This window comes from Lepisosteus oculatus, chromosome 8, assembly GCF_040954835.1.
Source record: "Lepisosteus oculatus isolate fLepOcu1 chromosome 8, fLepOcu1.hap2, whole genome shotgun sequence".
Lineage (NCBI taxonomy): Eukaryota > Metazoa > Chordata > Actinopteri > Semionotiformes > Lepisosteidae > Lepisosteus > Lepisosteus oculatus.
In genome coordinates, this window is record NC_090703.1 from 46,631,600 (window position 1) to 46,652,201 (window position 20,602).

The 20,602-nt window shown below is 45.0% G+C and overlaps 1 long non-coding RNA gene and 1 other non-coding gene across 2 annotated transcripts; both read right to left on the reverse strand.

Moving 5' to 3' along the window:
- Nucleotides 1-16,874: 16,874 nt before the first annotated feature.
- Nucleotides 16,875-20,454, reverse strand: LOC138240982 (uncharacterized). The gene is made up of 4 exons (XR_011190160.1): nt 20,288-20,454; nt 20,062-20,085; nt 17,754-17,837; nt 16,875-17,157 (listed from the first exon to the last, which is right to left on the reverse strand). It is a non-coding gene; the product is annotated as an uncharacterized lncRNA (long non-coding RNA).
- On the reverse strand, nt 19,767-19,873 carry LOC138241107 (U6 spliceosomal RNA). Its single transcript, XR_011190301.1, has one exon. It is a non-coding gene; the product is annotated as a U6 spliceosomal RNA (small nuclear RNA).
- Nucleotides 20,455-20,602: the final 148 nt, after the last annotated feature.

Genomic DNA, 20,602 nt, shown 5'->3' on the forward strand with positions numbered 1-20,602 from the left:
CGCTAATTAAAGCCCATTTATTTCATTTGGTGACAATGCCGAATGAAAAAAAAAGGATCAGAACAATTACGCGAGGAATCCTAACACAATGCAGATTGTGATGCAATTACAAAATCCCCCCCAGCGCGTAATAAAATAGAATAAAAGCCAAAAGAGAATGAGTGCAGAAGCTTTTTTTACTGTGATTCATCAAAGTAATGAACTTCCCTAATGTGGAAAGAAACTCGTAGTGAGACGCTCTTTCTAAACTGAAAATAATTTGTGTCTCCTAAGTTTCCCCCCAGAAGCACCAGCCTGCCCTGAAGAAACCCAGAGCAATGCTGTTCTGTGCTGCTCCGTGCAGGGGATTGTGCCTCTCTGAGGCCCTGGATCTGACAAGAGAGAAACGCAGCCTCTTTTTACATGCTAAATATATTCATTGGCTATGCATTGCAAAGCACATCTCTGTGAAGGTGTCTTTCCCTGTCTCACATTCTCCGCATTCAAAACACCGTGTTAAATAGCCAGTTGTTTTTCTCTGGCTGCTGGGCCATTGTGAATTTCAGCTGTCAAGACTAAGCAGTTTTTTTTCCATGGTCAGACTCCGGCAGCAGGTTCAACAGGTCATGGGCAGTGCTGACTGTCTGGCAGGACGGTACCAGAGAGACCTCAGGTCAGAGGATTTCTGAAAACTCAGCGTAGCTCGGGATTTCATAAAAGGGTCCAGACATAATAAGACAGAGAGAACCTCCACAGATGGGGGGGATATCAGTATTTCTTCAGCCTTGAGTATAAGAGTCTGTGGGACTGGGAATGGCTGTTCAGAAAGGGTTTTCAATGATGCACAGACCTGAGAATTTTTCTGTGTCCTCCATAGTCATCTTGGTGGTTACAGTTATATTGCCTCTCTATCACAACTGCTTTTGGTAACACAGTTGGGCTTTGCAATTAGCTGCCAATCACTGGCCAGGCCCTCACCCACTCAAAATGCTTGTCTGTTTGGCCCTAACCCACCCACCCCCCCGTCCCCCGCCACGCTCCTCCAGCACAGAAACACAAGGCTCAGTCAGAGACGTGAACAGCAACCAGAGAGGTTCAGGAGGCAGCCCTAAAAGGCACCACACACACCTGAGTGGCTTCTCAGAAAAGCTCTAAACATGTCTATGCAGCTCTGAGCAAACCCAAAAGCGGTGTGCTGTTCTCTGTCTCAGTTCTACAAGGTGACAAGCCTCTCAGACCAAACAGAAACGCACACTGACCTGCGGCAGTGTGGAGGAGTGGTTAGGAGGTCACAAGTTCAAATCCCGTTGGGGTGGCAGCTGTCGTACCCTTGAGCAGGGTATTTTAATCAGCCTGCCCAGAGCATGCTCTGCTGTGTAAATGGGTCTCCAGGTCATCGTTTGGAAACGAGAATGTGTTTTAAATGGATTTACTTGGTTAAATAACTGGTGTGATACTTTAGCAGCCCATCCACTTCTCGGCAAAGCAAAGTCCATGCTTGTTTCATGACATATGAGAAGCACACTCAACATCAGTGCCGTTTTAGAGCTGAAATGATTTACATTGCAAAGCAGAGCCATGCTCTCATAATCTTTTGCCACGTTGCAATCTGCACTCCTGTGTTTGCTCTCTTCCAGGGCGGTTTCCTCCTCAAAGACTCCCCTGTCCTCGTGTAGAGAGTAGCCGGAGATCTCTCACAGCATCCAGCAGTGGCGTGGCCCAGCCTGCGGTGAGACTCTTGTTAATATTTATAAGCCCCGCTGATGAAGAGATATTCGCCTACAACACAAACCACTCGACTCAAAACAAACGCATTTTCCTAAATCAACACTGCTGCTCCCAGGGGGGCTTTTTTCAACACCAGGTTGGGGGGGGGGGGGCAGAGAAGGAAAGCAGAAAAAAGTAATTTCCCCTTGATTAATGCTCTCTACCTTCAGCCACAGCATATCTGACACACATACTCAATCAGACTGGACTCAGTCTATTAAAAGTTATTGATTCAGAAACCCAGGTGGGAAAAGGAGAGGAGGCGGGGCTGAAGAGCACTGCTCTGTGAAGTCTACCAGTAACTTTAATGCCACCTCCTTAAACGGAGCAGATATAGCACCTATGCAAGGCTATAGAGCTCAAGGAGAGAAAGAGAGTCTCTCATCTGTGCCTGGATAGGGTGCTCAGGTCCCAAAATCCCACTGGAAAGAAGGACTGGAACCCTCCCCAGGCTTTTCTCAAAATGCTGGAGTCAACAAAAAAACTCTACACGGGCATTGCACTGCAGGAGTCTGGAGGACACGGGAAAAATGTGACTCAGACGTTCGAAATCAAAACTAGACCGGGGATCATTAACTGCAGTCTGTCACTGCTTTTCAAAAATTAGCCTCCGAGCCTCTTTTATGCGAAAAGCAGCTTTTACGAGGAGTAATACAGTATGTTATTTCTAGCAGCACGGCACAGAGATCACGTGGCTTTCAGGGTGAGGTTTGGCTGAGCACTGCGGCTTAGGGACGTCAGACCAGAGGTCTAAAGCAAAGGCACAGCCAAGAATACTTCTGTGTTGAGGCCTGTTCTAGGGCTGGGAGGGGGTTGGTTCTCCATCAAAAAGCCATGTATCTAAGGGGGCTCCCTCCCAGCAGAGAAGAGGCAGAGAGGTAGTTTATAGGGGCAGCATGCTCAGCATGTTCAGTATATGGCAAACCCACTGGACTGTGATTCTGCTGGACTGCACTTAAAATTTCCCATTGGCCCTTGCCAATCATGGCCTCCTAATAATCCCCATCCATGAAGTGGCTTCATCACTCTGCTCTCCTCCCCACTGAGAGCTGATGTGTGGTGAGCGTTCTGGTGCACTATGGCTGCCGTCGCATCATCCAGGTGGGGCTGCACACTGGTGGTGGTGGAGGGGAGTCCCCTTTACCTGTAAAGCGCTTTGAGTGTCCAGAAAGCGGAATATAAGTATGAGCAATTATTATTATTTATTATTAACACTCAGAACAGGAGGCACCTTTATACACAAAGGGTTGTGGGAGTATGGAACAAGCTCCCCAGCCTAGATGTTTAAATTGTAGTGTTACAAACTACAAGTGTTGTCTGTCTTGCATTCCCCTCTCGATCTATCTCGCCTGTGCTGCTCCGGTTACTCCAGTCTCTCCCCTTCTCTAACAAATGGTTCCCCCTGTTTTTTTCTTTATTTTCTGACATGCTGACCCTGAAACTGCTCCCTTGACACGGAAAATGGCCTACCTCTATTTAATCTTGATCTGTTGAGGAGATGTAGTGAGGCGATTTTAGCAAAACCTTCTATATTAATAAAAATGCTGTCCTAGGGGTATAAAAACCTGACTGCATGAAGGCAAACGCACATGAAGAATTCTGAATTGCTATATTCTCCTTTCCCATGTGTGCACATGTAATAAATCGGCTTAGTACTATCTGAGCGCTGACTCCTTCAAAAGGAAACTACCCTGGCAAAGCTGACACCCTGGCTTCTCTCTAGATCTTCAGATCTCCTAGATACAAGCAACCACATGAATTAAATGACCAGAGTGGCCTTCTCTCGTTTTGTAGCCTTGCTTCTGTTTTTCTGCTCTGATTCAGCCTAGTATTAAAAAGGAAAGCATGCAGGGGAGAAGCAAGTCTTGCTGGGCTTACATCAGAACCGCCTTCCTCCTGCGCAGAGGAATAAGCAGGTGCTCTAGGATCAATTTAAAAATGTTATTATTTTCAATTGCCCTGCATTCTATTAGGAAAATTAAAGCCAACGTGAAAGCCATCCAATTTAGAAAGACATGCCTGAAACCTGGGTGTTTGTACAGTACATATAAATATACAGCTGTACATGGAAGAAATGAGTAATTATAAATTAGAACTTTGCATTGGAGTCAAGAACTCGAATTTCCATAGAGGTGAAATGTACAGTATGTGGAGGCTGCAACTCAGGGGTGGATGAAAAAAGGCTGATCAGTCAATTCATTAATGATAATTTTCCCTTGATCATTTTGAAGCAGTAGATATTAAACAAGGAGATAAACAAAATGCGAAATGACTTTTCAGTACCAGACGGCCCGATTTCTCCAGATGTTAACAAATCAAAATGTACCATCAGCGTCGCCTTCTCTCAACACCTGCAACGCCGAGGCAGTGCCTGTGTCTTCTCAGAGAGAAGACACTTCCCAGAACACCAAGACACTTGGGCTAAATGATTACTTAACAGACAGAGAGACCAGGATTGTTACTCCATATACTTTCAGCTAGGAAGTCTGGGGGGAAAGCTGTTAACTACTCCCACCTGCTGCTCAGATATCCAGGGAGCTGCTGATCCCTTTGAGAACACGATTTATCTTCACCACATCCTACAGCTGTATACTGTAGCCAGTACTGTTACCAGCAGCTGCTAGCGACTCCTACGCTAACATACAGTTATTCACCACCGACCAGCCCTGCGAGCTCCTTCAGATGAACACAGACACCTCACGTCATGCAATCCTTCAAAAACTGCAAAAAAAAGGGGTAATCCCCAGAAAGCCATCCCGGTCCTGAACACCAGAACAAACTAGACACAGAGACACTTTGTGGAGATTGCTACAGAAGGCAACTTACAAAACCGTGACAAGACAGATGCTCCATGCCTTCCATATTGACTTGCTAGATGTTCTGTGCTTTCCCTAATGTGCCTTTCAGGCCCAAGGGGACCTCCAATGTTTTGAGCCTCTGTGCATCGGCAAAAAAAATATTACTGCTGTGGTGTATTATATCACACATGCTGGGGACTATACCCTGACTACACCCTATAAATCATTTCAGCACCCTTCTGCACTGGCACCTTGCAAACCACCCCAGCACTCTCTGCTGTAAGACCCTGTCGTGTCAATGCTACTGTCGTAAGAACCAGCAGCTTTCACCCAGTGCATTTCCTGGCACACCTTGAGACACCTCAATCCTGCCAATCCGAGCCCGACCAGCGGTGATACCAACCCAAGAGATCACCTGCTCAGAACCGCCAGGTCCTATGCGTGGAGATCTGGACGCATGAGGAGCCGGGCGGACAGCAGTGAGTGTACCTGGGCTGTTTGTGTTTGCTTCCTAACGATGCACACTAACCTCACCGGGAGCACCACAGACTTTGCTGGCAGATGTGGGAGGAGGAGCAGTTCACGCACAGAGCAGGGTATCTGTTTGATTTCGGAGTCCGCTGGGGGCTCGATGCGATTGCTAAGAAGGTGGCAGATGCTATTTCCGAACAGAGCGAGGTGGGGAGAGCAGGGAGGGGGGGGGCAGAGGAGGGAATCAGAAATGCTGCCTCAGCGGGCTGGGCTAAAGCAAGGAGAGGGTTAGCCTTGGTTCCCTTTGGAGAGAGGCAAGGCTATTAAAGACACAGGCACTGGCCTGTGTGATCATCCATAACAAAACAGAGCAAGCGGCAATTCAAGTCTTTTTTCTAATCTCTCAGGTTTTTTTTGCCAGGGTTGGAGGCTGTGTGTTGATGGAGAGCATGGAGCTCATTTGCAACCTGTTCCCATTCCGAGTATAAACAGATGTGCTCAGCTGTTAAAAATAGCTTTTAAAGTGGACAGTGCAGTCAGGCCCAACGTCATAGGAAGGTGCTTGACTGGCACAGACAGCCCTCCTCGTCGATGTCCATTCCACAGGGAAAACTGGGACAGATCGGAATTGGATGTGCTGAGGGACTTTAGGGATGAGAGCTGGTTGGCATGGGGGGGGGGAAAGTTAATGATTTAAACTACGTGCTATTCAGTGGTAAACATAAAAAATTAAATCCTCACTCCTTACACAACAGCTATGCACTATAGTGATGTGACTCCAGTAACTATAATGTGCCCCCAAATAACCGACAAAACATCTCATCCCATATAAAAAGAACTCAGAACAAACAGTTACAGCTACCGGCATCAAAATACATGGCTCTTTTGATTTATTTGTTCTCCAGCTCTGTTTTCACAGGTTCGTACGTGTTTGAATACTTAGAGTTTGATTTATTCCTGCTGGGTAAATATCAATCCCGCTGGTTAATAAGGAATGTGGTGCTGGAACTGCTATTGTCCCTTCATCAATCACACTCCCGGAGAGACAAGATGAACGAGCACACTTCTTTTCATTCATTATTGACGCCAAGCTCCCAGAGTCTGGTCTTTGTGAATGACTCTATCTTCAATATTCATATTTAAAAGAGCTGTAAGTGATTTAAAACCCATATTACTAAAAAGCATTAACTTGTTTCACCAGAGTTACTGGACTGAGATGGATTGTGCATTTATTGGTCAACAAAAGTTTTTCAGGTTAATGCATCACTGCCTCATAGTTGCTAATGTATTCATTGCTTTTCAAATGCAGTGCCCCCTGCTGCCAGAAGCCGGGAATGCGTGGAGATGTCCGTGCTGTGTGTTGTGGTCGAGTTGAGATCGGGTTGGATCAGGCCAGTGTTTATATTATCAATGCTGAGTTGTTCATAATCGTTCAGTATAACGTGTCAGGGTCAGTCCCAGTTTTTGTTTGTCCCTGAGTCCTGTCTAATTGTTTGATTAACCAAAAACAAATGGAAATGACAATTATGTTGGAAATGGTTTATACTGTACAGTAGCTACTGTACTGTCCCAGGGTGGTACTAGTGACTTGAGTGATTGGAAGAAGCTGAACCAATATAGTAGCTTGCTCAGAGCATGGCTTGAGTGAGCCCCAGGGCCCAGATGTTGGCGGTACGCACCTGGGCCGTGACGTCACCCAGCTGTGACCAGGGTTGACTGAGGGCTGCTGGGATGGCATCTGCTAAGTTTTCAGAGCAACAGCAATGCAGGGGACCATGAGGGAGTGCTCAATCCCTCATTCTGCCCATGCAGGAACAATGGTTCTAGCTGTAACAAGCGACACTTGAGCATCTGGTGATTCCAGACGGGGTGGCTATAAATTTAAAGAAATGACTGGAGACTCTGAAATTGCTTTAAAACATAAGTGCACCTAAGCCTAAGCGTCCATGAGCTTACTGTGCCTTGCAAAGTGACATCCCATGTTGGTCTCGTACAGTATGTGTGTTTTTTTAAGAAGTGAATTCACTGGACACCTTTATGGGTAAGAGATGTTTAGTGTCGGCAAAAAGTGCCAAGGAAAAAAACTCCAAAATGAAGTTAATGCCAGGGATATGACAGCTGGAGTGGAAAAACAAAACTAGACCAGCCCCTAGAATCCTGCAGGAAATGAGGCTGAGAGCCCTGTTGTAGAGGGAGTGGAGCAGGACTTCCAAGAAGTGTTAGGGCTCCCCGTCCAGGGAGCTGATCTCCAGAGCAGCAGTTCCTGTACCCAGCAGCCAGCAGGAGCACAGAGCTCTTGACCTGGAAGAGCTCCTCTGCCCTCCAGCCCCATTCCAGTCTTCAAAGGACTAAGCCAGGCCTCGTGCGAGATCCGCTTATCATCCGCGCCAGGATACCACCTGGCTTTGTGGGGCCAGGGAACGGTGTCTAAGGAGCAGCCCGAAGTGCAGCCGATTCTCTCCCGTAATTAGCTCCCTCTCATTGCCAGGCGCTGGGAAGAATAAATAAGCCGCACCAGCTGAATCAGAAAAGTAGCAAGGGAGAATGAAAACATCAGAGACTGGCACTACATGAAACAATTGATTTCCCTGTTTGGGAATTTTCTTTTCTTTTACATGTTCAGCAAGAGGGCTGTCCCACTAGACAGCGTGCAAGACAGAGAAAATAATCCATCTGATTGCATCCTGCTATAATGAGCTGAAAGGTAATAATACAAGTTCATTAATTTATTCATGCAGCCGATGTGCTGCCATGGCCAACTCTGACTTAAACATCGCTCTCATTAACGTATTCAAATGTACTCTCAGCCTCTCTGCAGATTCACCCTAAGGGGCACAGCAAGGCTTTCAGACTTTTGAAGACCTGAGCTCTCAGGTTGAAAGAGCATTGGATTCAGTGGTCTCAGGATTGTCACTGCATGTCCTGACTAACTTCTCAAAAATGTTATGTAGTTTGCACATATGAAGTAATTAAAAGTAACGTAGCACAGGGACATTTCTCTCTGCCCTAGTCCTCAAGAGCTCCCATCCAGTTGCTCAAGTAGGTGTCATTTCTAAGGTTTGGCAACACCTGTGAGCTGTTAATGAATTAAACAAGCAATCTGTTCAATTAAGAGAATGATGGTCTTTCAGGGCTGAAGGGTACTTTTGGTCCCAAATGTTCTCTAAATGACTTTAATTTGGCAAGTCACCTGCTTAAGTGATCACAGCGAAATAGTTCCAAGTCTTTAGAAGCTGTTGTTTGAATGGTGACCTAGAAATGGTGCTGGACACTCGGGCCCAGTGCTGGAACTCCCTGCTCTCCAGCTACAGTGTTGAAGGATAAGGACAAGATCGTCAGTCTGGGCACGGCCATGAACTCCTGCACTCTTAAATCAACATGAAGCAATGAACCACCATCCTCATCATCCTCAATTCCACCCTCTTCCTCCTGCGGGCTTTTATAATTATACTGGCTGATGGAGGATTCTAGCTCAATTTGTTTTCCACAAAAAAATACATTAACATATAAAAAGCCCTGAAAGAGTCTTCAGAAAAGGGCACCTGCAATGCTCGTTAATAAAACAGAAGTCAGACAGATGTTTCTTTCCCATAACAAACAACAGAACAGCACTCAGTCCCAAACTGCAGGGCACCCTTCTCATGTTTATACAGACGTCTACTGCGCCCTTACATTAATTTCTGTTTCTGGTTGTAAACAGTATCCGAAAGGCTCAGAAAAAATCTTTCTACGTCTTAAATTCTGGTAGGATTCATCTGTCACAACCTTCAGACGAAGGCACATTAACGCAAACCGTTTCGCACTGAACATTTTTTGGAAAATTAACGAATGTCAAAAACCTCATCAGCGCGAAACTCCAAGACACCCCAGGGCCCTAATTCTGAATTCGCTTCATCTGATACTAAATCAGTAGAAAAATCTGGTTGATGAGGGATCACCTGTCTAGCACTAAATTACCATTGCAGGCACATTAACCTCCAGTCTCCCTCTCTTTCAATCTATTGTCCCTGGCAGACTGAGCCCCTTTTGCCTGTCAGCGAAACTGGCGACAGGTAATCAGGAAGGGGATCGCTCATCTCTTGGGCTGACAGACCACTTCGCGCAAGGCAGAAGCCATGCTGCATATTGAAGGTTCAGGCTTAACGGCACATCTCAGGCATGCTGTTGCACTGAATGGGACAATATGCACTCAGAAAGTAACCTTGTCAAGCTGGCACCTTTGCAGAAGCACGCTTTGCAGGCGGAATTCTCTCAAGGTCACCTAACATCCTCTGATTGGCAGCACTGTTTCGAATGGGGTTGTTTTGCTGGAAGCGTATATCGGCAGCTCAGGTAAACCTGGCTAAATTCTGAGAGAGTGTCATGCGAATCCGTGTTGGAGACTCAGCTGTCCCTTGCGTGGAATCACATCCCGCGTCTGTCGCATCCTCAGGAAGCGACGGATCATCTTTGTTCTCAGAGATCTGATTGCCACCCGTTTTCTCCATCAGGTTTCTCCAGCATCCCCCAGAATGGGTAGGAGGGAGCAGAAGGCGGACACAGAGACACAGACCACTTCTACAACCAGTGTACTCTGTCCACACTCAGAGAAACAAGAGACTACACACTTCATTATATTCCTTGCATTCACATTTTTTACATTCTAGAGCTACAGAGTCTGTTGGATTCATCTTGCTATGGTTATTGGAAGTAGCTCTTGAAGTCTCTCAAGAATCTAGGAACAAGGGTCAAACATTCAGATAGTGTCAGTGAGCTTCAAAGCAAGAAAGGAACTGAGGTGTTGGCCAAGTATAAGGGTTTCTGAGACACATTGATCCAAGGAATTAGTAAATGATTGAGCGTTATCAACAGTCTAGGAACAGAGGATAAAAAAAAGATGGGAAGAGACAGAAAGACACAGATTCTTGTTAAGAGAGCTGGCCATTCTATTGTTTTCAAGAAACTCTGATTTCCTGTACAGAGAATCCCTAGGTTAAAAACGGCCTCTCCTATTTAGGGGATGCATTTTTGGAAAGGGGAGATTCAGTTTGTCGCATCCAGATTTATATAGAGAGAGAGATTTAACCGTAAGTGTATTCTGCTTGGTTTAGAAGACGGCTTTATCTCTTCTGTTGACCTGTCTACAGCAGGTATTATATAGGATTTTAATAACTGGTAGCACTCTGGGGTTTTTCTGGTTGGCCAGGACGTAGATCTCTGGGAAGTGTTGTTTGTAAATAGAGTAACTTGTATGTTACAGTTTGAGCTGTGTGTTCTTAGTGTGTGTTTTGTCATTGTTTGTATTTGTTTAACCTAGCGTGCATGATTTATTACCCTTTTCAACAAAGCTGTGCTGGAGAAGAAAAGAACTCAGGTGCCAAATCTTTAACACATGGGGGTTATAATTATCTATTTGACTTACTGACTCATTTGCTTGGTCTTCTTTTGTAATTCTCTTTTTTCGTAACCGCCGATTTGTAACAGTATTTTGAAAGTTTGAAATGTTGTCTCTTCTGGGTACGTACTTTTCCCAGTGTTTTTTATATAGCAATGCCACAGCAGGAGAGGGGAGGCTCTGATGAATGTAACGTGTAAATTTTAAATAGCGCTCGCATGAAAATTAGAGCAGAAATGACTTTTCTGACTGGGGGAATTAGGCTTGAGTTATCGCTTTACTACTTCTCTCTTTTTTTAAATGTAATGTGTTATCTCACTCTTAAGATCATTAAAACACAGCCCTATTATCGCAGCTAATGACCTCATTATTTATCCTGTGCTGCTCCATGCTTTCTCTTTTCATGTTTTACCGCTCTCTTGAATGGCCGCTGTGTGACACCTTCACACTGATACTGCCATTCATTAACATACCCAAATTACACATATCAGCACTCTCTATTCTTCAGAGAGGGGGTGTTTTTAAAAAATATATTTTCTGCTAATGAAGCACATAAAGATTTCCTTTTGTTTTTCCTGAATGTGCTAAAAAAAGAGATTACAAAGAAGGTTTATCTTGGTATTTATCTGGGGTTGTTACAAAGAAAATAAGGCTCTCCTGTTTTCTCTATGAGCTGTGTAGAGTGTGGCATTGCTTCTGACTGAAACGTACTGCTTGTGTGGACCACTAGTGAGTAGACAGACATCTGCTTTTCCAGAGTTATTTTCCTAGAAAGAAAATCAGTCAGGTTTATTAGTGTCGGAATTGGTGAATGAGTTGCGGACAGACTGTGTTTGATGTCTGAGATTTTAAATTAAAAATGAGCAATTCCAAATGGAGTGGACCTATGATACAAGGAGATCCAATTCAAGAATTCAGAATCCTCACTGATACTGATACTGATACTGAGCCCAGGGGATTACTTCAGAATCAAGCGTGAAACATGATCCGGAGAACTCAAGTGGAAACCACAGTCATGTGCATTTACTGTAAAACTGAGAACTGAGAACAAGAGGCACTTCTTTATGCAGAGGGTTCTGGGTATCTGGATTAAGTATCCCTACCATGTTGTTCATACCCTGGTTTCATCCAAAAAACATCAGGAGGAGATCCTCAGATCAGTGTGCAACTAGTAACCAAATACAGTAGGCTAGATGGGTCCTGTTTTCTGGGGAGGGGTATAGAAGAGATAAAATCTGTGATTTCAATCAACTGTGCTTTACCAATATTAACCCTCATACCAGCCGGACAAAGATGAGGATTGTACACGCTGTCCCCAAGCATGTATTTGCTAGATCAGATGCCATTTTTCACAGTGCAATGCCCTTCCCAAACTCATGCAGGAGTGTGCACTGCAGCATAGGCAGCTAATGGCACAATCTGAATTCTTGCAACTGGATTATAGTGTCATGATGTAAATAATATAAAAATATAATAACTAGAATCCTTCTAGAAAAATGGATTAAGATGCTCCTGCTCCAGGCCAGCCTACAGTACATGTGAACGTCTTTAGTGGTTATATCCACTGGAAGAACCTTTCTGATTGTTCTTATTTTCAATTCAGCAAATCAGATATTCTAGTACAGATGGTTGTATTAGGACGTTGTGTGTGCTGCAAAAAGAATATGTATAGTAACAGGAATAAGGATTTTGTTTTCCTGGAGCATGGAATAAGCTATGCCGGCCCATCACAAAAACATGGTTTTGAGTGTCATGACCAAGCAGTGGCTATGTAGAGACCCAGGTGAAGGCTCTCCTGGAAAAGCCTGCTTACAAACAGAAGGTTTCTGGGTGGGCAGACCAGGTTTCCAGTACTGACGCACAGCAGCTTGGGGATCAGTGGAAAGAGAGAGCAACCAGAGAAGGACCGGTTAGCAGGACTGGGCTGGGCTGTCAGCAGAAGACAGATTTCCCTCAGGATCTAGACAACGTTTTCATGTACAGTATACCAAGCTTTCATCATGCACAGACTTCACCCAGACATAGTTTACCATCATTCGTGCTTTCATTTATTTATTTATTCAGTAATTCATTCAAATTCTCTTCTCTTCTTTGGGTCCTCTGCATTAGAATTGATAAAAGATTAATTTAAACTTTAATTTCACGGCGGTAAGTTCCTGCTGAAGAAGGAGGTTTTAAACAAACAAGGGGCCTGATTAAGCAGGAGGGGAATGTGCGCCTGAGCCGAGCGATGAGGTGCCTTTCAGAGCCCGTTCCCCTCCCAGTCAACATCTAATCTTTAAATCTACAGAGGGCGGTGTAAGGTCACCTGGCTGCATCTGGCTTTATCTGCCTCCAGCTCCTGCACTGAGTTTCTTGAAAAATGCTCATAAATAAGATTGTATTATTGTTCTTGCATTATTCATTGCCTCACACACGCTTCGGTACGTCCGCTGCTTAGAGAGACATTTTTTTTTATTTCTGTCTCTGCAGATTAACTCTGATTCCAGAAATTCGTGTTATTTTTTTTACCTCCTGCTTTTCAGCTCATGGCCAAAGCGTGCAACTACGGTAATTTTGTGTATCACGCCTGAATGGGAGCTACAACACCAGACATAAAATATACTGATACATAAGGCCCAGATTCCCATTTGCTGTCTATCAGATGCTGTGAGCAATCCCGGCTGGGGTGAGTATGCTATCACTTCGCAACGTGGAGAAGCGCCATGGGGAATGGGGGTCATGTGAGCATCAGGCTACGGTCTCTCTAAGTGGATTGACTCATCTGCGATGATGTTGTGGTTGAGTACGTGTAAGTGGGCAACACATTTTTTACTCTGTATTTGTGATTTATAGGATGATCATTCCCGTGTTTCCAACTGTTGAACAAAAAAAAAGGGGCTAGCTGAAAACAACAAAACCCAAGACTGTAATGGAATTATATGTTCTGCATATATGCATAAAATACGACAGGGATTTACTGTAGTCATTGTATCTTAAATTAGCAAACTAATCTACCAGTTGTTAAACCACACTTTCTCTTTCTTAGGTTGAATGTTTTTTTATCCCCCCACGCTTCAGGACAACAGGTTGTTCCAGCTCACGGTTGCTCTCCAGGGTGCTGAAAGTAGGAGCTGCTCTCCCAAAGCAAGGGGAAACAGCCTGTGCCCACCCTGCAGGCTAACAGCCACCTGCTCCTCGCTGCGCACACACCCCAGGATTTCAAACAGGGCCTCTGCTCTCAGGCAGCTGGGGTACAATGCTAAATAGCCAGTGAGCACCTGTTCTGTATAATTCCTTTCTAATTCTCCTCCTTTCCAGAGGAAGACAGAGCAGCTCTCGGGGGAAGACAGTTTAATTGCAAAATATCTTGACGGTGCACGTCAGTCAGAAAAACATAGCCCACCTCCCCCCACCCCCCTCCACCTCGTCTCTCTCGGCCCCCCTCTTAGTATGCGGCTTTGGAGGAAAAAAACACAGGAATGGTGATTTTTACTGAGAATCCTTGGGGTCTCATTTCTGGAAATGTGGCATTTTTTTCCTTCTAACTTAGTTCAGAAATGGAGAGAGTGTCACCCAATCCACCCCTGCACCCACCGGGTCTGAAACTGATCTTCCTCGGGAATGCTGCCTGAAATCCACACTGGGCTTTCCCAGACTCTCAGGTGGCTCCTCTTCCGTGCTCCTTCCTTAGATAATCCTGCTGCTTCCTAACCTGTAATGAACTGCTGATACACTATAGCCTGTTGGCTCATTCACCCTTCATTCTGCAATGACAACAACCCATAAAACAAGGGCTAATCCTATTTGCTGTGCAAAGATGAGACAAGTTCCTGAATTGACATTCGGCCTGTCTTCCCCAAGGCAGACTTATCATGATTATTGCCTATATTCTCACCTCCAGTGCTGAAACTAATGGTTTCCCGGTTCCTAGCGTATTCCCAGTGTGCCTGTGCTCCTGCACACTCCAATGACGAGAGCATTGAGTGGTGTGTGATAAGGACACACAGTCGTGTTGAGCAACATTAACTAAGTAGATTCCTTGAGTGCAGGAGAGAGAAACACTAGAAAGAAAGAAAAAAAATAAACCTACAGGGAGAGAAACAGACGAGTTTGGGTGTAATGCACAGACATTGAGAACTTCTATTGACCTGGTTTCTCCAAGGCAGATCCCCATGAACAAAATCATCGGGTTTTCATCCCAAAGCAGTGTGCAATTATTAAACAGACCAATTCTATGCCGAATTAGCCCATGTGATCAATGGAATCTTTGGCCACCTTCGTAAGACACTCGCTAATCCTGCAGAACTGAGCAAGAAACCAGTTGCTTAATGTCCCTAGCCTCTCTCACTCAGACTTCCCCCAGGACAGTGATGGGGTGCAAATGATTAAAAGGACTCCCCCAATCCCATACTGAGAGACTTTAGTGACCACTGAGCCCGCTAGCTACCCCCCCCCAAACACACACACAGCCTTACTGGTTTTACTCAATGTTTCAATGATCCCATTAAGAGTGGGAGTGCAATTACTCATAGGGCTTTGCTGTTGGAACAGGAAATGCATCCACAACTAAAAGACAAGATGACAAATCTTCAGGTTGGGCTCCATATGCTAGCCAGCGCTACAACAAGTACAGCGTATATGGTATATGGTGCACAAGAGGAGCTCCCAAAACCCAGAGTGTTAGAGGAGACAGATTGCGCTGCTGAGAGAAGATCATTAAAACATCCCTAACACATACTTGAGTTGCTTATAAAAACTGCTTTCTAATTATGTGCAAATTAGGACATGCATTATGTTTTGTAATATTACAAGCAACAGCTGGAAGAAGACAAAAAAACAGACAAAGGAGGAAAAGCGCACCAACCCACCCACACACACTCAGCTCAACAGGGTAAAGAAATGAAGCTTCATTTTATAAATAGAAATTCATATAAGCACGAATGAAATGTCCACATTACGGATGGCTTTTTATCGGGGAATGAGAATGATAATATAATCTGCTTGAAGGAACGCTGAGAACGATGTGCAGACCTCACTTAATGAGTACGAACACATTCGCAGAGCAGAGAGGAGTAACCAGCGCCTCAGCAGTCTCTCCACGCGCCAGTTGTTTGACAACAAGGCTTGACGTCAAAGATCTGGGCTCACTGGCTTTGCCTTTCAACGTTTAATTAAAACATTTGAAAACCATCACATTCATCTTCCAGGGCGAAGCCAAAGCCAGATGCTCAAGAACCCGACAGGCGAGTTATAAATCGGCAGGAAATCCTATTAGCAGAAGCTCCTGAGCTTTGGTTAGTGAAAGTGAGTCTTTTGCTCACATGAGCAGCTGATCTTATTGAGAATGGACACAACCCGTTTGGACAGCTTCCTGTTGAGCCAGTTCTGATAGTATCAGCCCCTGTCTGCCACAAAGTGACCTCTTTAAACTCTTACCCGAAGAGAAAGAAGGAAACGTCCGCTGATTTGAAGCCACACTGAAGCCAAGGACATACTCTGTAAATTTGTCAACCCTGAACTGTATGCATGTGACAGCTTTTGGGTTAGCTTCTGCATTCATGCAAGAAGACGCTTTACTATGCAGAAATCTGCAAATCGTTTAAGCAAGAATAAAAAGGCTTAAGAGAGGGAATGCAGAAAGGCAGTCTGCATCCAAAGTCTCTTTTTTTCATCTGCTCTGTATTGGTGAGCGTAATCAGCTCTGTTTCAAAAGGCCATTGAAGTGTCAGAGATTGAACCTCATGTTGCACTGATTCCACTACTGTCTGAAAAACAGAAAGCTGGAGAGGGCTGTATGCAGGCACACTGTCTTGGCAGCCATCAGGAGGAAGGCTTGTGTGGGCTCATTATCCTCGGCGTCATCGCCCGTCCACTACGCTGAGCAGACAGCGGGCGAAAGGAAAGAGAAACGAGACGGATGGCTAATTAACAGCGCTGTCTGACTCTCGGGACGGACTCGGTGCGCTTGCATGAAACAGGACGATTATATGATGAGAACAGGCCTTTCCGCCCTTCGAAGACTATTTTCCTATTCACTAGGAGAGAATATCACAGCATTAAGGTGAAATTTGGAAGATCATAGCATTTCTGCTGCGACAGTTGGGCATGGCAGTTCATTCCATACATCAACAATTCCTGTGTGTTACTAAAGTTTCCACCTTTGTTTGTGGATGAGATTGAGAAAGTCAGGGTCATACCATGTATACATATGGTCAGGGAGATATTAATTTGGTATTATTATTGTAGAAAGCCATTTTAGGGGAATGAATTGCTGTTCTTTTCTTTGCTGTGTGTATTAACATTCAATATGTACACAAAATCATGAAGGTAATTAAGATGTTTAAAGCAATTCTTAGTTACAGCATGGTAAGATCTGTGTGCTGCAACAAAGAAAAACAAAGCTGAAGAACCTTTCTTTCTTCCTGGATCTTGGTTTTATGGTTTAGATGTTCTTACTGGATTCAGTTTTGTGGGTATGTTAGCAAATAACCCAAACAAAAGTATTGGCGAAAAACAAATTTTATTTGTTCCCCATTAAGAGTTTAAAGATCAGAGGCATGACTCCTCTCGGAGTTGAGTGACTAAAACTGAGGAGACCGAATGGCTTCACTTCTCCCTCACAGCCTGGGTCTCCGAGTGTACTGGGATAAGCCTGGATGCTATCTCCTCCAAACTTCCTCCACGGCTTCTCTTCCATCATGTGGAGACTCCGGCTGCCCGAATGAACCCCAGTGTCGCCGCCCAGATTGGATTAATGAGCCCAACGGCGATCGGCTGGGCTCTGTGCTGCATCCACAGCAGGTGAGAGGAAGGGGAAAGGAGACTGGCTGACCACTGACCACCGAGATGGCGTGCCGCTCAGAACGGACTTGGGGGGACCCCGCCGTTTGCCGGGGCACCATTCCGCCGCCTCTCCAAACACGCCCCTGCCCCGTCAGCGCTGCTACTGTATAATTACCACACAGCACAGACTTGTCACTGTTCATTTGATAACCTTGTCGGGAGCAGGCAAACAATGGCAGACCTTTCTAAACAAGAGTACCCCCTGGAGTGACTTCTCTTTCCATTATCAGGGAGTGCAGTTTTTTTAAAGGCCTAACTCGGATGTGGCAACCTTCATTCTCCCTCCTCTCACGTCCCACCATCTGTCTCCTTCGGTGCTCCATTATAAATGAAGAGATGTTCACAAGTACTGCAGATTGGAGGTTTTATAACCCAGTGAATGGAATTATGCATGGGGAAGAAAAGAAAGGTTTCCTGGAGGCTAGACTGATTGCTGATCGATGAAGTCAAAACATGTTTTCACGTGCAGCAGAGGATGAAATTCAAAGACACGTCCCCCCAGGCAGAAGGAGCACAATGAATCCACGAGTATAACTTACCGTTCGACATCACAGACACGCAGGTCTGAGCACAGGAGCGCCTGCAACCCGGATCTGGATCAAAATCCGACTGTTCGCAGATCTCTAACTCGATTTGGATGAAACACCAGAGGACAGAAGGGGAGAAGAGAACACATACTCAAGAAAACAACCATGTGCATAACTTGAAACCGGCTGCACAGAAATGCTGAGAAAGAGAAACTCCATCAGATAAACTACACAATAACAAAAATGAGCACAATTCCTTTTTTCAACCTTTAATCTTCCGAATCCCACCAGAGATTGTAATGTAATATATAAAACTTCTGGGGTTTTTAAGTCATCTGCTTATATTATGAATTGTTTCAACGAATCCCTTTTGCGCAAGACAAAAAAAAACTTTCTGTAGTACATACATTAAGCCACATTCAATTTTCCACAATTTGTTTCACAATTTTCCCAATTCCAAAGCCACCACTGAAGGCAGGATTTAAAACAAAAGAAGGTTCTAATCAGCCTGAAAATTGCACAGCTGGTGGTGTTATGCTGGAAGAAAAACGAATGATCACAATGGTAATGAACACACTTCTAGAAGTGAGGGGGCAGGTATGATGATGACAGCACAGGGATGACAAAGGGCAGAGCACTGGCTCTGTGGCTAAGGATCTGTGCCTGTGACTGGAAGGTTGCCGGTTCAAATCCCGCGGCCGGCAGAGGAATCCTACTCCCTGAGCAAGGCCCTTAACCCCAACTGCTCCAGGGGTGCCGTACAATGGCAGACCCTGCGCTCTGACCCCAAGCTTCTCTCCCTGTCTGTGTGTCTGTGTCTCCATGGAGAAAAGCTGGGGTATGTGAAAAGATGAATTCCTAATGCAAGAAATTGTATAGGGCTAATAAAGAAACATAATCATTATCATGTACTGGATTCACACTCAGGCCTGGCTCAAACATGCACGTTAGCCATAGGTTGGTTCCTGCACTTCTGTCATGTGTAACCAAGGCAAATCTAAAACAAGTAAGTCTACTGTATCTAGAAGATACAATCAATCAGCTTCCAAGTCATCAATCATTACTCGGTTGAATGATTGCTTTCCACCTCCACCACCAACACACAGATCACTCCAACTGTTCCCTTTGACTACGTCTGAACAAAGCAGACAAATCTGAACCATACAGCTGTTTAACAAAACTTTAACAACCACCCCATCCCCATCAGTGATGTCTGCTATGCTGGAGGTCGGGGAAAAATTGGCATTTTGTTAATTAAAACGCCAGCTTCTTCACACCAGCTTGTCGAAAGCCGGATTGAGTAAGAAACAGGGGTACTTAAACAGACTGCATCATCTTCTAGTGTAGCAGTAGAGCACCTAGCTCTGTGCCTGTTGCAGGCAATGCCAGACTCTGGAAGGAGCGCTGCTGGAGGAACTGACACCTCAGTACAACATTGCATTGAGAATCAACACATCAGACAATTACTAAGTGCCTTTCCATGTCAGATTACACAAAACGCTGCTCGACGCGGCTTTAAAAGCAGATCCCAAAAGGAGAAAAATGAAAACAAAGCTGCACATCTCATCCCAATGATGAATTATACAAAGATTTTTCTCTTTGGCCTCTCTGAGCCATGTTAAATTCCATGTGAGTGAAAATGAATTAAAAAGGTCTCTCCTTTACAACATTTTAACTATGTCCAGGAGGCAAGAGCAGTCATTTCAGCCTTCATTACACAATGCTTTCCTGACAACATTGTAACTTTTGTTGGACTGATATGTGAAGCAAGATTGGGCCAGGTTGGTACTAGGACTGGAGAGCTCTAAAGAAAATCTACTGCTGCTGTAATGTGTGTTGGTGGACCAGTAGGTGGCGGTCTTCCCTTTGAACTTGAACTTTATTGCCATATGTAACCGGTACTGGTACAATGGAATTCTTACTTACAGAAAGTCTCTCCATTGTAAAACAAGTGTAAAAAACAAAACAAAGTGCAAACAGTGCATCAAGACAGCGTACAAACAAACAATAGACAATGTGCAAGTAAAAAATATGGAACGCTTCACGAATTTGCGTGTCATCCTTGCGCAGGGGCCATGCTAATCTTCTCTGTATCGTTCCAATTTTAGTATAAGTGCTGCCGAAGCAAGCACACAATTTTTGGACCACAATTCCCCAAACAATTCCCTGGTATGGAGGGCAAAGTGAGTCCCATCCCCTATCTAAAGCACTGTGGGATGACAAGCACTATACAGACATTATCTGCTTCTTTAGAGTGTTGCTATATAATGGTATTTCAACCACACACAACACATGGATACTGAAAGAAACGGAAACTCACAGAGTCTTCTCCTCCCTCTTTTCCCTAGAAAAAAAAAGAGAAAAACAGCTGAAAGACTTAGTCACGGCAAAAAAAAAGACTTCAGCATGCAGCATAATTTTATTAATCATAGATTTTCAGAGTGACACAGCATGTTCCTGCTATTAACAAAAAGAGAAGGTCTGATGCATGAGTAAAAGCTACCGCATGAACTTCAATCTCATTCGGACTCGGCGTTCTCGCTCACCGGGTCCGAGCGGGGTGGGGAAACGGAAGGAGAGGGGCGGGCAGGTGTTCCGGGAGAAGGGGGTGATGACCACGCACAAACTGCCCACTCTGCCTCCGGCGGCGAGAGAGCACTCCACTGCAGTCGCAGCGCCATTGTGCCACTCAATAGGCCAGCAGCAGCGCGGCTCCCAGAATAGAGCTCCGCGCTGGCGGTGAGTCAGTGAGACCGGGGGCGAGCGCATGATTAATCCCTTCGGTGCAGCGGCTGTACAAGTGCTCCACCTCCCCCTTGTGCGCGGAAGTCGTTTCGGTTCTGATTGTAAATGACAGCTAA